Source organism: Pinus tabuliformis, chromosome 5_1, assembly GCF_031772625.1.
Source record: "Pinus tabuliformis cultivar Carrire ecotype Pingquan chromosome 5_1, CPIR1, whole genome shotgun sequence".
NCBI classification, from domain to species: Eukaryota; Viridiplantae; Streptophyta; class Pinopsida; order Pinales; family Pinaceae; genus Pinus; species Pinus tabuliformis.
The window spans coordinates 83841999-83860915 of NC_142305.1; the positions used below are offsets into that span (position 1 = coordinate 83841999).

Below are 18917 nucleotides of genomic sequence, written 5' to 3' on the forward strand. Positions count from 1 at the left end.
CCCAATTGTCGAAAAGGACAAAAAAAGCTGCAAGAGTCATATGTCTATGCTTACATTGGTCATTTCCATTTACAACTACTCTTATGCTCCAACTTAATATGCAAGGTGATTTTTTCTCTTCTATGCAAGCATCAATCATAACTTCGCTAGGAATAATTGAATTTCCTTCCCAGGAAGTATCTATATTCAGGATAAATATTGGGAACTTTGAATTACAGGAATCTAAAACATGAACTTCTCTCTCATGGCATGATCTATTGCAGGGTATATGATGTCGATCATATTGAGCTCTAAAATTTTGACTTCCTTTTTTTGGAACTATCTTCCTTTCATACACACAAGGTTGAACTTGAAACACTTTTGACAAAACTTTGGAACCAAGAAAATAAATTTTTCCTAACAATGGAAGTTGAAAGAAGGGGAAACACTCCCTCGTCTTTGTGACAAGGAATCTGGAGAGACTTTTGATGGAAAAGTCTTTGCACTCATATACAAAGAATTCATAGATCTCTCAAAAGTTTCCATTGAATCTGGCACTGGAGATTGTGAATGAGATGAAGAGGATGGGGACCAAGAAACAGAGGAACTAGAAGAGGGAGTAAAAGGAAGAGAGAGGGTGAAGGAGATTTTGAACTAAATTTAGAATCTGAGGAAATGGAACTTGGTGAAGACTGAGGAGAAGATGAAGATGTTGAAATATCCATAGACGAGAGTTTTATGTCCTGCTTGGCAGACTCAATGTCATTTTGCATGTCTGCCTAGGAAACTGTATTTGAAGCTGTAGCAGCCAATCCTTTCATGTTTCCTGCCACAAATTTATGACGCAGAATTCCCCAACCATTTTCTCTTGTTGGAAGACGAGTTTCAGATACAACTCCTGAAGAGGGAACAGGGGGCACAACCCCTCCCACAGTTGCTCTTTGGAACAACTCAAAATCTACATCATATGATTCTACCCTCTTATTCCCAACAGAAAGCCTAAATTATTTTGCATGACCTTTTAAAAGATCCTCATCTTCTTGTGTACCCATTCCAAGTTTCTCTAAATGACGAGGGGCCTTGAAGAGAGCATCCCAAAATTCAGGGTTTTCCTCTCCTTCTAAGACAGTAATAATCGGCCCCTGAGCTCGCTCATATCTTACAACTTGGAATGCAGAAGCATTTGTTGCTAAAGCTATCGTGTGCTCAAAACTTTGTCCAATCCACACATAAATTGCAGAAGGCACATGAACAATAAATGCACCTCTGGAATCCAATGCAACTCGTGAAGGATTATTTAAAATATTTGGAACTAAATGTAATGGATCGTAGGGTGAATGTGGATCCATTTTATATAATCTTAGCACAAAGTTTGGACTCAATGGTGCTGCATGCACCCTCTTTTGACACTATAATAACTGACATGCGAAACCCATATTTGGATTTGTGATACCCCGTGCAGCTTTTACATACTGAAAAGCATCTTCGAAGCTCTGACCTTTCCGCCACATGAGATAAGCAATAACCAATGAAGTTGAGTGGGATACACCCTGGTAACAATGGACAAACACTCTCCCACCTTGCTCACTTACCTCCTCAAAATAATCAAATACATCATACAATATACTCGTTATATCTTCACATGGAGAATCTTGCAACCATAATGTCTTATATATCAAATCATTTTTGAAATATTCTGGGCATACAAATCCAACACAACTTAAAACATGGGCGATGTCATTCTCTTCAAGGATTTCTCAGTTTCTAGCGACTGCATCATTACCCAAGTAAATATGATCTGCCACTCTTAAGCAATCCTTATCAAAGAAGGTGAATTTCCCCCTCTTGACATGGAATTCTGTGAGTTCTACATATATCAAAGAAGGTGAATTTTTCCCACTTGACCTGAAATTCTATGAGTTTTGGATTTCATTGAACAAAACACAAATCGAGCCTCATATCTGCCCCATTTCTCAAATTACTGCCATCCTTCTTCTCCCGAGGGGTTGCTGGAGTCAACCATTCTCCAATGTCATCTGACCCTGCCTTTGGCCACTCATCCAAGCTTCTTCTAGTGATGGATAGGGGTTGCAATAGTGGAAGAGTCGATTTCATTTTAGTTTTTCAAGATGAATTTCCCAAATCTTCTATTCCTTTGGTGTACCTTTGCACCTTAGGGACGATTGCTAGTTTTAGCAACTTGAAATGTATGATGAAGTGTTTTGGTACTTAGTATGGATTGATGCCTATAGACATTTAGCAGCCATTTAATTTATATGGTTTCACTAATTAAATATTTATTAATTTTTTATATTTTTATTAATTATATGTCCTAAAACATAAATCATGATTATTTAAATTTATTTTATGTAATATGTATTTTATGTTTTTTTAATAAAAAAGTTGATTGTAATTTTATTAATAAAAATATAATAAAACAAAATAAATTGAATGGATTTATTATTAGTCTCTTCCTTACAAGGGACTATAGCAGTTGCCTCACATCAAAGTGCATTGAATTTAAATATATTTCTGATTTTATTGCAATTTTAACCAAAGTTTGGAGAAAATGCTTAATATTCTTGTTTTCCCATAAATTCAATTTTTTTTAAAAAAATTGTAATATTATTTCTAATTTTTGAATGGATGGGCAAAATCTTATGGGACATAAAACCCCTAGTGGAGGGTGGTTTCTTTTTGGTATTTGTTAGTGCCCAACCAATAATTTTAAAATTGGAAAAAAATGCTAATTTTGTGAGTGGCCATTCTATCGTTGAATGCTCTTGCACTGACACTTTTATGCTACTACACTGCTCAATGATTCTAGAACTAATGCAGTTGTAGGTCCTTTACATAAAGGAGAGGATGGGGGGGGGGCACTCAACGAATCTCCAATTCACTATGCGGAGGAAACTTCCTTTGCATAAGAAAAGATATGCACAACACTGAGATTCACCCCTTTGTTTCTAAGGCCCAACCAAAAGCTCAACAAATTCAACACTAGTAAATCACTACTTAATGTTAGTGAGATGCATAATAATTGAGACCAGAAAGGGTCTTCTTGCTTTGCTGCTAAATTCTTTGGAATTTCTCCTCAGTACAATAAGAAGCAACGATGACCATGGCTATAGGGGACTCTGCAAATTCAAATGTTTGTTAGTAATATTAATTGGCATATTAATAGCTAACAACTATTAATAGGGAATTTATAAGATATCTTATGTTTTTGTGAGCTACAAATACCGATAGATAATCACTTATGGGAAATACACAAAGGAAATATCCCCACTGAAATGCATAGTCCCGCGTTTCACTCTCACAATGCAAAGAAAAGGGCGTAGCCCTCTATCTCACTGACACACTAATTTATGTTTTTTGGCCATTTAAATATGAATGCACAAATTTCAACTACACCAGTGTTTGTAGGAGGCATATCCAAATTATTTAATATAATATTTGTTGTGATTTCATATTTAGGTTTAGGTTTGGTTCAATTTTGAGAGCATTCAAAAGAAAATATTTCTTCGACCACCATTGACATGTCATCTAGCTCACTTTACTAATCAGTATGTGGTCAATTATAAATTTATGTAGAAATGAGAAGGGGAAGTGAAGAATAAGTCTCACTCATGCATCTTGCACATTACATTCAACTTTCACCCCAATGAGGTACTCCAACAACAACTAATATTTTTTGGTACCAAGAAAACTCTAATTTATGCATGATTAATACTCTAATAGATGACTTCACACTTATTTTTATAACCCTATTTGCCACTCCATGATAGTGTGAGAAAATATCAACTTACCTCAGATGTTTGGCTAAAATGCATCCCCTTTTCACCTTTCTTTTACTTATGTGAGATTTATCCCCTGATAACAGGGTGAAATTACACAATTTAGTAATTTCTTATAGTTATTTTTCTAAAATATTGTAATTATTAGATAATAATTATTTCATAATTGAGATAATTGAGAAAAAACTCATAATTGTGAGAAGGGTTTCTAGAGTTTTCCATTTCCAAGGAGATAAACTTGACCCACTTGTGTATTAGCTGGCTAGGGGTCCATTATTATAGAAGCTTCCTAACTTATCAAGCCCCTAGGTGTCTAGTTACATTCTCCCAAATGGTAGAATGAATCAGGGAAAATTTTAAGGATGGAATTTTAGCTCAAATTTAGCAACCTTGGCGAATCTTACTAGTCTTTAATATCCAAATTTTAAAATGTCCAATGATAATTTTGTAAAGATGTTTAGATTTCAAATTATTTTATATTAGGAAATATATATTATTGGTGATTTTATGGTAAAATAATTTTATACCATAAAATTTGGGTGAATTCATTCTTACAAAAATGGAAATTGGCGAATCCTTTTCTGGAAAAAACATGGAATGTTAACCCACCTACAAATATTAGCCCCTAAAAGTTTCCTTGGAATGAACCTATATCATCTCACCAAGAGGAAAGGGGGTTAGATCTAGTATCCAATATATAGCATGAGAGCTCTGCTATATTAGGAGAGGAGGCCATGCTACAAGCTTGAGGAGAGGATATCATTTTTTGAACGTATAGTTGTATCATTTGATTAATGATTAATAGAAATCTATTATCCTTTCCTATATTTACATGTTTGCAGTAATTACATATATTGATTCTGTGATGTTTTTAGCTAACGATCTTCCAAGGAAGATCATTGTTGGCTTAGGGGGTCCTGACCCAGGTTCAGAGTTAGTTGCACCAACCAACAAATCCCTACAATACTAGCCCTTTCAGCAACAACCCGCGTAGAACAAGCTACAATCTCACCTGAAGCAGGATGGGGAGATGCAAGAACCAAGTTTTTGCATCCAGAGACAAGTGTGATGTCTTTCAGCACCTCAGATATGCCTTCACACAGATCGATAAGCCCTTAGGGCTCGGTACATGAAATCTACTAAAATAGCCTTCAGACCTTCGCTAAGGTCTACAATCAGCCTTTTTAGACACTTAAAAGTTGATTTATCCACTTACGCGCATTAGAGAACATTCCTAAATTAGTGTTTGCATAGATCTACTTGAGTTATTTAGTAAAAATAACAGAATTCATCATAGTCTTCGCGAAAGTACTTAAGATGTATTGTGTACATTTATTAAGACTTATTCAAGAGAGTCGTGCATCGTTAGATTAATAATTCATAAACACATTATTCATCCAAAGCATATAGCGTAGATATAAGTAAACAAATATAAACATATATACACAGGATTTCTTCGGTAACTTTCTTTATTTATCTTCAATTCATCTTTATAGACTCAAAACTACCCTGCGCACATAGCTACAGGGGTCAATGCACTTAGCTATGGACTCTACCTAGGCCTCTATGCACTCAGTTGCAGAGCCTTTCTTCTCCTATTTGACCCACTTCTTTGTGCTATCACTTATCTTCTATTGACCCATTACTAACATGATCTTCCTTAGACTCTCTAAGACACACCTATTTATAGCCTTTTACATACAATCCCATGGTCCGCGAACATGGGTGGATCTCAAAACCAACTCAAACTTTACTTAAACAAGGGGCTAAAACCACTTTGAATCCTAATCATCTACGTGCTTCGCATCCAAAAATCGCGAAGACTTTACATTACTTACAAAAAATACATCAAAACTTGGGTTATTTTAATCCCAAAACTGACCCGGGGGACCCCATCCCAACAGACCCCCAACACAAATATCGTGACTCACTCTTGAGTCATTCGGCTGGCACTGCAATCTTGTTGTGAAGATTCCCTAGTTCCACTTGAATTATTACAACTTCGGCAGTGCTCTGAGTGTTCTCTAAGGGTGAAAAGTTGTCTTTGTTGGGCTAGCATGCGGAATTTATAGGGAGTTTTGAATTCAAATCCAATCATTCCCCCCAAATTTTGACAATTAATGTTGTTTTAGTGACAAATATTCAAATATTTTTTCCTTAAATGCCACCAGCCCGCTCCTCTTAACCATCTTCTGGCTATCAAGTCATGAACAGTGACTCCAATGGTTACTTTTCTGTTGCGCTGCGTGACACCTCCCTCCATGACACAACTCCCAACGTGCAGCTTTATATGTTGTAACTTCACCATTTTCTGCGTAGCCTGCCTGTTGCATAGTCCTCCGACCTTGGAAGTGTAGTTTAGAGTCCCGCGCTCCCTTGCAACTTCTTGGGGCACTAAGAATGTCTTGCCGCCATATATTCATTACGTAGGATTCCGTATATACAACTTCAATTGACTCCCATTTACTCTTCCTGGAAAAGGTTCTCCATTCAGCTTTGTGAGCTGAAATGTGCCTCCATCTATAATTTCTTTGATAATAAATGGCCCTAGCCAATGCGTTTGAAATTTCCCTGGAAACTTAGTGAATTTACTATCGTATAACACAACATGCAAAGTTTGATGTGGCGATCGTTCCATGCTTTTTTACGTTCCTTCTCTACTTGCTGATGGAATCCCGCCAAGAATCGATACTCTCCGAGATCCATCAGCTGTAGAAACCTTCCTTCCAAGGCCTCACAAACCACCACACCTGTGAGAGCTGTTATGCACAAACTATGCATAATATACTCCATTGACATTACAGCTTCTACAACATAGACCAATCTGAATGAAGTTTGTTCTAACAGCTTCTTGCAAGTGATCCTATAAGCCCATAGCATTGTAGGTACGAGCACATCCCAGTCATTTTGCTACGTGTTGTAGATCCTTGTTAGTGCATTCTCCAAAATCTTGTTGAAGGCTTCAATAGTTCCATTTTCCTGTGGGTGATATGGTGTACTCTTCTAATGATAGACCTAGAATTCTCCTGTCAACGCGCTGATCATTTCTTTCAGAAAGTACATACCTATGTCGCTCATCAACAATTTTGGGTAGCTAAATCGGGTTAAGACATACTCAAACAAAAAAATTGTTGTTGTATCCCCTATACAATCCTTAACCTGTTGTGTTTCCGCCCATTTGGTTAGATAGTATGTCGCTGTGATGATATAGCGTGCACCCATTTTCTTCCCTGGGGCCTAAATTGGCCCAACGAAATAAATCACCCATTTCTCAAGTGGTTACAGTGATACTTGAGGTTTCAATGGAAATTCATCTCTTCACGATGGTGTTATAGCTCCAAATCTCTCCTTTGATATTTGTGATGCTGCATTAATGGCCTAGGGAAACCCCTCCTTCCAAACTTGGTCCAAATACTTAAAAACAATGTTTTATTCCATGTACGCGAAATTTCCTTGAGCTAAACGCGTGTGTACATGGGTCAGTGCATACCCAACCCGCATATATGTCTTAAAACACTTAAAAAAATAAATCTCCTTAATTTCGGGCAGAGATTACGGGTTTTACCTGTTGATTACCTATTAGTGCCCGTGGCCCCAACTGTTCGCAATGAATTCCCAACTAAAAAACTACTTTGGGAGAAGTATAAAAAGGCTTCAATGGGAAGGCCTTGGAGAGGAGAGAAGAGAGAGAATTACTCTGCTGAGATTATCCCTAATCAAGTCTGAAGATCCCTGTGCTTCCAACACTTCCCCCACTATAAGAAACCCTTGTTTCCTTGAGTTTTGATGTCATTTCACTAGTTGATATATCCTTGTGTGAATCATGGAAGGAGCCTTTTGAAGACTTGGGATTGGACAGACTCGGAGGATGGTTCCGCTTGGAGCTAGCAAGAGGAAGATTTAGGTGATATCATTCCTTGCTTTGTTTTAGTTATAGTAAAAGGCTAGCATTCCACATAGACATGATACTTAAATAAGTAAACTATGCAAAGAGATGTGTACCTGGGGGTCCTTCGTTCGAGTAGATCCAGCTAGGGTCCAAACCCTCTTTGAGTTCCTCTCGATCCTTGAACATGCAAAACAACCAATTCAAAGAAGCATAGCAAAATTTTGACAAAGTATCATACAGAAATCAACTTCACAACATATTGAAATATGGTTAATTGTACATTGAAACAATTATTCGTATGTAAACCATAAAAATAACATCATATGCATAAAGAAGATTGATTTCGGGAACAAGACAAATGTTTCTTTGTTGCAAATAACTAAAACAAAGCAAGGAATGATATCACCTGAATCTTCCTCTTGCTGGCTCCAAGCGGAACCGTCCTTCGGGTTTGTCCAATCCCAAGTATTTAAAAGGCTCCTTCCATGACTCACACAAAGATATCTCAACTAGTTAAATGACATCAAAACTCAAGAAAATAAGGGTTTCTTATAGTGGGGGAAGTGCTGGAAGCATAGGGATCTTCAGACTTGATCAGGGATAATCTCAGCAGAGTAACTCTCTCTCTTCTCTCCTCTCCAAGGCCTTCCCATTGAAGCCTTTTTATACTTCTCCCAAAGTAGTTTTTTAGATGGGAATTCATTGGGAATAGTTGGGGCCACGGGCACTAATAGGTAATCAATAGGTAAAACCCATGATCTCCACCCAAAATTAAGGAGATTTAATTTTTTTAAGTGTTTTAAGACATATACGCGGATTGGGTATACACTGACCCATGTACACACGCATTTAGCTAAGAGCAATGTCACGTACAGGGAATAAAACATTGTTTTTTAAGTATTTGGACCAAGTCTGGGAAGGGTTGATCTAGGCCATAAATGCAGCATCACAAATATCAAAGGTGAGATTTGGAGCTATAACAGATGGTCTTCCTATTCTCTGACTTGCATAGCATGCCTTACAATATGCTTTGGAATCCTTGTGTAGCGTTGGCCACCATAGACCTGTGCGCAAAATATTCTAGCAGTCGCCTTTCCTGCATAAAGATCTCCCGCAGCCCTTCCATGATATTCAGCGAGAATGCTATCTCTCTCAAAATCAGGCACATATCTTCGTAATATTTCATCTGCACCCATCTTATACAGATGTCCCGCAATAACTGAAAAGTCTGCAACGCGCACTACGAGTTCCTTCTTCTGTTGACTTGTATACCTTTCAGGTGCCATCCCCATAGTCAAGAAATGAATGATATCTGCAAAATGGTTATGTGCTATGCGCACCGCAAAGATCTGCGCATCTAACAACCCTTCCTCAATATTATTGAGCTCCTCTCCTGTTTCAATCTGCAATAGATGGTCAGGTCCTGCATTTAACCTCCCTGGCTTCACAATTACCTCAAAGTAATACTCCTAGAATAATAGCAACCATCTGCAAAGCTTCCCCCCTAACACAGGCTTATTGACCAAGTATTTCAAGGCAAAATGATCAGTGTACATCTTGAAATGCCCTCCTAACATATAGTTCCTGAATTTCTGCAGTGTGTACACCATGGCCAATCCTTCGCGTTTAGTATTTGAGTAATTCTTCTCGACCTTCGATAGTTTCCTACTCGTGAAGGCTATAGGGTGGTTCATTTCTCCTTCACTATCTTGCGTTAATATTGCACCCAGCGCAACACAAGAGGCATCCACATGTACATGAAATTCCTTCTTCCAATCAGGGAATACCAAGATTGGCGTGGTGACCATCTTTTCTTTCAATACATCCAAGTTGTTCTAACATTATTCGTCCCAACAGAACGTTGCGTCCTATTTCAATAGTGTCTCCATAGGCACAGTAATTTGAGCGTATTCTTTGATAAATTTTCTGTAATATCCCATATGTCCCAGCATCGTGCACAACTGCTTAACATTTCTCGGGGCCTCTAGATTCACTATCACTACAATCTTGGTAGGGTCCACCATCAGCCCTTGCTTACACACTACGTGACCCAACAAGATTCCAAATGGAACACAGAAGATGCATTTCTTCAGGTTCAGCGCGTTCTAGTATCTGTGACATGGATGTAACATCAAGCGCAGACTTGCTACATGGTGTTTTACTAATCCGAACACTGTTCAGTCATCAAAGTATACTTCCAAGAACATATGAATGAACTCCTTGAATGCTGTGATGATTATGCGAGAAAATATAGCAGGCACATTCTTGAGTCCAAATGGCATTAAAACAACCCCATTTTTTCGTGAAGGTCATTTTTCTCCTATCCTTAGATGCAATCTTAATTTGATGGTACCTCGATAACACGTCAGTGAATGAGTAGGCCTCCTGCCCTCCAACATTGTCTAATACTTCGTCGATAAACAGTGTCAGGAAGGGATAATGGACACACACATCATTAAGCTTCCACAAATATACGCAAATCCTTATCTCGCCCTTCTGCCTCTTCTCTTGAACCACCATCGGGCTCACACAATCAGATTCTTCAATTGGTTCTATGATGCCTACTTCCAACATCTTATCTAGCGCTATGTGAACCTTTCCCTTGTACTAGGATTAAAATGATACAACCTCTATTTAACAGGATTTGCATCCACTTCAGAGTGATTTTCATAACACCTAAATCTCCTATTATGCCCTTCAAATCCAAAAACTTGGTAGAGAATAGATCCTGATATTCGTGGAGTAACTTGGAAACTTTATCCACAATAGCGTCATCCCAATAATCTCCAATCTTTGCAAACTTCGGCTCTGCTTCAGTCTCAATGTTTACTTGCTTTGTCTTCAACAACTTGGTGATGTCCGGGTTGTTTGTTTGTGGACCCTTGACTTCGCGATGCCCTTCTACATATGAAATGTTAATATTTGTCAGATCTTCATCCTCCTTTTCAGCTGTCACATTATAACAATCCAATGCATGGTACAACTGGGTGCTCTAATATAGTTGGATCCATTCCATGGGTTCTTGCAACATTATGAAGATCACTGCCTTAATCTCCTGTAGTGCTTCATCGATTCTCATAAAGCCATCTTCAAAACTGAAGGTCACTGAGAACCCTTCCCTCAATATGCCCCACTCTGTGGTGCTATGGACAAGCTCTGTTTCCATATACCAGTTCATGGGAATGGTATCCAAAGTATAACAAAAGGTTTGTACCCATTTCGGTTGTGGTTCTGTCCCTCACGCTTTAGTCCATTTCTCTAGGTGATTGCACGGATCATCCTTCTCGGTATATTTCTCAGTGAATCTAGCGTTATGATGCCTGAACCATAACCTCATCATTCTTCTATAATCCCACCATCCATCAAAGCTATCCTTGTGTGTACCCCACCATCGTGCAAGCATAGTGTGCAGTGCCAAATCTAATGCTTGGAAGTGGTGATCCTCTGGAACTTCACACTCAAATGCATCCAAAAACTTATCCACATGAGTTAAACCATCATAGTCAAGTAAGTTTCTTACCTCTGACGAGACACAACACAAAGACTGCACCATAGTGTGGATAGTTCATGTAGCTGATTCTTCCAATGTTCCAACTCTTCATCTGAATCAGAGGTGCAGGAACTCTACCGATCCCATGTGATCCTCCTATTTTTCATTGAATTGATCCAATCTTGATCTCGCACTGTTATTTTGTAGATATGATCTAGTTCATCTTCACTTTCTTCATAATCATGGACTAGTTCAGTGTATCATGCCCCTTTTACAGGGTCCAATGGCACTACAACCCGAAGCAATTTCCTTTTAAAGGACATTCTCCTCTTTTTCAAGTTGATGACTCCATTCATGTTAATGGCCCAGTCAATTCCCAGGAGTGGGGGGTATGGATTACTATCATCAACGATTTCTATCACCTCAAAGTCAACCATCGCATTCGCACTTTCTATGTCAACTATTACCCCATATAATCGTTCCATAGGGATGATTTTCTGTTGGTTTTCCATTCTGAGCTAGATTGGAGACCACTGCAGTGTAGGTCTCCCCATTCTTTCCCATGTTTGTTTTGGAAAAATGTTCGCATCAGACCCCAAATCCAAGATGACTTGGTCCATCTCATAATCTCCTATCTGCGCGGTGAGCCTCATTTCGTGCCTTGTTCTTGCCTTATGTTTGCCAATTTTTCTAACTACGTGGTGTCCATCAAGGGTGTTCTTTTTGCTGGCACATTTGTTTATTAACTCTTGTAGGCCTTTCACAACTTTTCTATTGTGTAGTAGTTTCATGCAGGTCTCCAAGAACGTGGTAAGGATAGAGGGATCAACCTCTGTAGGTGCATCAGTTTCTTTCACTTTGTTTTGGCTTCCTAAGGTGGGGGCCTTAGCGAAGCTCTTCTTGGCCTCCATACATTTTTCCTTTGCGCGATTCATATCAAAACCCACTTCCTTCTTTGGGGCCTTGTGGACCCATCTGTCCTCTTAAGGCTATTTTCCCTTATCATTGCTAGTTGTTATTCCACTTCTAAGCACTATATTCACGCTCTAATCCTCCTCGCGGGGCTCATCTCTCATCATTTGTAAGTTTTGCATAGGTTGTTGAGGCTACGCCTCCTTCTCCTACATCTTAGCTATCAGCACCGGGCATTCTTCTATAGTATGGTCAAATTGACTGCAGTATTGACATGATGGGCGTGTTTGATTCTGACACTCCCGCGCGTAGTACCCTGGTGTTCCGCAGTTGTAACAGATAACCTGTCTTTTGCCTCTACCAGGTCCTCCTCCTCCTCGGCCTCATCCTTGTCCTTGATATCCTCCATGCACTCCTTTGGCACCCTTCTCTGGAGTCCGAGTTTTTTCTTGCAACCGGTATGTAGGTGTTCCTTCCATCATGAGCTCATAGCTGCGACAGTGGCACTCATCGTGGGCCACAAATTTGCATAAGTTACAGAACAACCACTATGGTGTCTGGACGAACTTTTGAAGCAAAAGGAAATTATTCGTCACATGTTGTCCAACAACTTGGAAAATAGCGCATCATAGTGCAACCCCTACGCTCGGTCCTGGTAGAGCTTCTAGCCTCAGGGGAATTGTTCCCCCTCCTATAATATAATTCACAAGTACGGGACAATGGTATTTATCATGCCCCTGGCCCTTGCACTTCAGACACCACACTTCCACGCGTACCTCTGGTTTAGTTTCCTTGTCTTTCTTCAAGCTTTACAATTCCAAGCAAAGGTTCTATAACTGGGAGTGAATCTATTGTACCCCCAAGGCCACATCCTGAATGTGCATTGCATGCAACCTCACTGTGATTTCCAGGCCTTATTCCTAAGTTCCTATCTTCTGTTGTGACAAATAAATCCTCAGATGGGGCAGGAGTGAAGCTATAAACCACTCTTGATGTTGTCCATCTGTGAGTTTCATGTTAGCTTCTTGAATCACACATTTCAACCTTTGATCTAATTCCCAAGCTGTCTCTATTACATGGCATTTTTTCACTGTCCCTGTACTCCCCGTTCCTCGATCCTAGAGGACCTCTACAGTGAACCCTACATGTTTTCCCATCATGAAGAACATCCCATTCTTTTACCCTAGTTTACAACACCAATGATAATGACCCATTTCCTCCTCGTGCCAATTTGTAGAGTTTAAAAGTCAGCTTAGCACCGTATGATGCAAATGATCCTTTTCTCAATCGCACCAATCCTATTTTGGCAATTTTTTTAAATATGGAGTTGAAGCTTCCAGGTCTAGAAGCTTCGTAACAGGAGTCTGGTAAATGGTTGGGCTGGATGGAGCTAAGGAAGTCAGTTTGGGCTCCTTTCCCTATTAAGATGGAACAAACCAAAGAGATAATCCCTCTCCCATCATAAGAGGAACCATCTCCCCTCCATCAAAGCTATATAAACTCCTCCTTTTCCAAGCTGAACTAGTTATTTTGGAGCTTGAATAATCAACAATATCTATAGCTTGTAGCTTTCTAGTTTATGTTTGTGGAGGGAGAATAGCGTGTTTTGGTTTGGTTTGAAACTAAAGGAAAGAAGCCTTAAAACTTCCATTGTCGGGGCTATCCATGAGATGCTAGCAGATGTGTGGGAACCCAGATACGTCAGAGGAAACCTGCAACGTCAAAGCTTTGGTTGTAATCTATTTCTAAACTTATATGAATACAACTATTGATTGATTTCCTACATTAAGTGTTATCTTACATTTGATGGCTTAAGATTCCTTAACCTTTTAAGTCGGTTGAATGCAATTTGTATGCTATCACATTTGTTGTTGTTGTTTGTTTTCTTGTTTTAGGTATTCAAAGGAAGGAAATGAAAAGTAGTTGGAGTAAGGAAGCATGATCATCACCAAGCGGAGTAGCGTTCTAAGAGGTAGGCCCTCTTATTTGATTCTAGCCTAAGGAAGTTTTCACTAGATTGTTTGTTTGTGGCTAGACCCGCTCTCTCAGGCTAGAGGAATTGGCTTTTTTCGCATCGAGAATTTACCTACACCATAGTCTCATCAACCCTCATCATGATTTCCTTAAATACAACTACTGAATGTGAGTTAGACTTAGGCTTTCTAAACTCCTTGTTCAAATCCACCTTAGTATCTGCTAGCAATGCAAGAGGTTGGTCAGAACAAAACTTAATATACCAAGTCAGCATGCGATCCTACAGAACGGTAACAAATTGTGCCTTATTTATATTGTCATTAGTAATATGCTGTGCTATCCACACAACATCTGCAACAAACCAAAACTGCTTTGTATCTTCACTCCCTATGCCCTTGAAAATCAACAGCTTCACTGTGTTCGACATGTAATGCTAGAGGTGTGGGCAAAGGTGTATGTGGAGTGGATGGATGATGGGTTAGCAGAAAACACTGTGTTATTAGCTGGACAACACTGTGGTGAGGCCTGCAACACTCCCTCATTGTCACTCATAGGAGGTCTGATCAACAGGCTATATTCTCAACCTGATCTCTCTCAATCTCTAAAGAGTTTTCCTCTTCACATAGCTCCGAACACCAAGGCAATGTAATAACCCATTTTTCACATAACAAAATTTTAATCTAGGTATTCAAAGATATTAAATACTTACCCCGCGGTCCCTTGAAAAATCGCCGCTCCGCTTTGTTGTAGCTAACTGAGGTATAAACTGCAAATTCTACAACAAGTCCTCCTATAATTCAATCGATCCAGTGATCGACAGCCCATGCAATATTGTATTCAGAGGCTTCTAATTGTCATACTAGTTCTGGAGTCCACACTATTGGACTATCAAGCTTATACCTTCCTTGACCATCTGCCAACTTAGCTAACCACTCGTATAATCCAATCAGGAAGGTGCAGAAGAATTTTTTTTTGTATCTTCGTATAGAAATATCTATCCAACCATTGCTCCTTTGACAGGCATGGATTCTTGTTTTCTTGTGCTGCGAACTCGTGAATCTTTCAATCCAACCACCTTTCAATTTCTTTCTTGGTTGAATTGCAGTGATGCGACATAAAACATCTCTTTTAAGAAGATCCCAGTCCTGGAAATGGAACCATTTGTTGGCTTAGGGGCCCTTGACCTAGGTTTAGAGTTAGTTACGCCAACCAACAAATCCCTACAATACTGGCCCTTTCAGCAACAACTCGCGTAGCGCAGGCTGCAGTCTCACCCGAAGCAGTATGGGGGAATGCAAGAACCAAGTTTCTGCATCCAGAGATGAGTGTGATGTATTTTAGCGCCTCATATCTCCCTTTGTGTAGATTGATAATCCCTTAGGGCTCGGTACTGGAACTGTACTGAAATAGCCTTCAGACCTTCGTGAAGGTCTATGATCAACCTTTTCAGACCCTTAACAATTGATTTATCCACTTACACACATTAGAGAACATTCCTAAATTAGTGTTCATGCAAATCTACTTAAGTTATTTAGTAAACATAATAGAATTCATCACAGTCTTCGCGGAAGTACTTAACATGTATTGCATACATTTATTAAGACTTATTCAAGAGAGTCACGCATCATTACATCAATAATTCATAAACACATTATTCATCCACAACATAAATCGTAAACATAAGTAAACAAAGATAAACAGATATACACAGGATTTCTTCGGTGACTTTCTTTATTTATCTTCAATTCAGCGTTACATACTCAAAACTAACTTGCCCACTCAGCTACAGGGGTCCGCGCACTCAACTGCGAACTCTACCTAGGCCTCTTCGCACTCAGTGGCAGAGCCTTTCTTCTCCTATATGACCCACTTCTCTATGCTATCACTTCTCTTCTATTGACCCATTACTAACATGATCTGCCTTAGACTCTCTAAGACACGCCTATTTATAGTCTTTTACATACAATCCCATGGTTCGCGGACCATGGGTGGGTCTCAAAATCGAATCAAACTTTACATAAACAAGGAGCTAAAACCCCTTTTACTCCTAATCATCTACGCACTCCACATCCAAAATCAAGGATAATTTACATTACTTACAAAAAATACATCAAAACTTGGGTTAATTTAACCCCAAAACTGACCTAGGGGACCCCATCCCAACAACCACTTGTCATCCTTAATTGTTTTTGGTTGTGTGTAGGTGTTGATATTGAGTGCAGATGAAGCAAATTGCTTGATTGGAGTGCAAGGATTCTGCTACGAATTCAAAACCCTTAAACAACTTGCCAAGAGGCCAGGTGAACTCTCTTTCCTTTATAGCATATAGAAACATTATCTTGTTGCATGTTTGAGAATTGGGTTGGGTTTTGATTGTCTATTTATTGGTCCATTGTTATCTTGTTGTCTAGTGATCTTATTCAAGGCACAAGATCACAGAGCAATAACTCCTTGCATGAAAATTTCATGCAATAGAATTAGCACTTTCAATGAGAATTTACCTTGCTTGTCTTTAGATCACTTCTATTTTACTTTAGATCTGTTTTTTTTTTCTCCCATTGAGTTATCTATGGTTTTTTGGATTCATTTTTATCTCCATTGGTTTAGATCTGAGCCGATCTTAAATCATGAGACTTTGTTTATGTTTTTTTTATGAGAGAATAATGGGCCACGATTGTATTATCAATTTATATTCTTTTGTTTATATAATTTGATAAACTAATCATATATATTTGGATTCCTCTAAAAAATCTACCAAAAAAAAACTTCGTTGAAAACAAACTTCATCCGTGACTGTTTTTTCTATTTGTTTCTATTCTTTTATGTACAAAACTTAGTAAAATTGATAATTGATATGTAATCCTCTTGAAATTGTACCCCCCCCCCCCTCAACACGCCCCCCCCCAAAAAAAAACATCGGAAATGGAGTTTGTACGAGGAGGATATGGCTGCTTGAAAAATCAACCTACTTTCTGTCATTTGTTTTCCAATTTTGGGGTTTTTCTTTAAGTTTTTTTATTGGATTTTCACGTGTTTTTCTTCAGAACTTGTTGTTATTATTTGGATCTATTTTCTATTATTTCTTTCAACTGTGAAATATATCAGATCTGGGTGTACTCTTGTTGGTTTATGTTGGATCCTTCCTTTGTTACTACTTTAAGGTTTTCCTTAGAGGTTTGGTGTGCTTTGGTTAGGGTTATTGTCATAATCTTTTGGATCCAAATTTGCATATATATTTAGTTGATCAAGTAACAGATAAGATCTACTTTTTTTTTAATTAAAATTTTTCCTTTTTTTGTATTTTATCACTTTTGTTTGAGTGATTTCTCTTGTTTACTTGTTTGTATCACAATTGGTGGTGTTGTGATTGGTTGTGCATTTGTCAAGTTCATGTGAGTGTGTTTCCATTTCTTTTTATCACTCTCATTTGATCTTGTTTAGGCCTTCCTGCCTCTAAGGTATGGTTTTGACCTTTGTAGAACATTGTCCTTTGTTGAGTCATTGTGATACAACCCTAGCTTGTTGACATTGCCTTTGTCTTTCACTTCTAGATTTCTTGTGGATTTCTTGAGTGTTTTTGTTTATTTGGCTTTTTTTCCTAGATTTGATGCTTTTGAAGTGCTTTTCGTTCTAGCTTGGGGATTTCTTTGGCCTCTTTTCAGATTTTTTTTCTTTCTTTCAGTTTATTTGTTAGGTCAAACCGTTTTATAAATTTGGGAATTTTTCATTTACTGATAAATGAATCTTTATAGGCATTATGTGTTGTGCAAATCTCTTACCCTCTTGTAGCTAGCATTCATTGAAATATAAAGAATAAATTGGCATATAGTTGCATCAGGATTACTAACAAGATTCATTCACACCATCTAAGTTTCATGCTGCATCCCAACTGTATAAACAACAACCACTTAAAATTAATGTGATAATAAAATCAACTAGGCTTGTCCTTTTCTTTTTATGGGTAGTGTTAGCGCTTGAAATTTCACCTCAGGCTGAGAAAGGTAAACCTCAAGGCTACATCAAACCATTTAGCCTCGTAGCTAGCCCTACGGGGCAGGAGAAGGCTCTCTCCGGTCAATCTCGGCAGATCTTCAATGGGATGAGATGACCAACAAGGTAACACTGATATTAGGCTAGTAAACTGATTAAAAAGGTTGATTTGGGGTTTTTTGGGTTTTGGTGGCAAATTGAGGAATTGCAATTTTGGGTGCGGGGATTTGACACAGTTTCTGCAGGGGGTTCTTTGGGGCGAGGTAGGAGACCGTATTGATGCCTATGACTGAGGTGAGTGGATGGAAAAGACCGGTGAGGAGCTAAGGAGAGCAAATAATACTTTGAATTCTCCTTAAACAGTAGAAAACATAGAAATTAAACAAATTTAAAAGCAGAGCATGGCTAGCATGAATTCATACTTTAACACTTCATTTGTTTAATGTGCAGCAGTAAAGAAAGGAAATGAATCACATAAAAAATCTTACAAGAACATTGAGAAAACACACCATCAACACATGAGTCCACAAGAATCCCAAAGATGACTGCAAAACCCTGGTCTTCCTTAGCCAAAAATTGCAGAGATACAGTGAAAATATACAATGATAGCTTCTCCCTCAAGAGTCCAACCATGAAAATGAGCAAGAAAGTACATAATATAGATGATCTAACCTCTTTCCCTGCCTCCATGGGTCGAGCTCACTATCCTAGGAGCTGTTTTAACAACTTCTAAACTAGACACTAGAAAATAGGCAGTCAAAACAACTTGCCTCTATAAACTTGGAAACCAGTTCATACATTCAATTCTTACCCTTTACATAAATGAATCTTCTAGAAGTGTTAAACAAGATTAAAAGTATCTAAAAAGTGTCACAATTACATCCAA

General features: G+C 38.6%; 1 pseudogene; it reads right to left on the minus strand.

Annotated features, from left to right (window-relative positions):
• Positions 1–396: 396 nt before the first annotated feature.
• Positions 397–18917, minus strand: part of LOC149163560 (uncharacterized) — a 41061-nt pseudogene continuing 22540 nt past the window's right edge.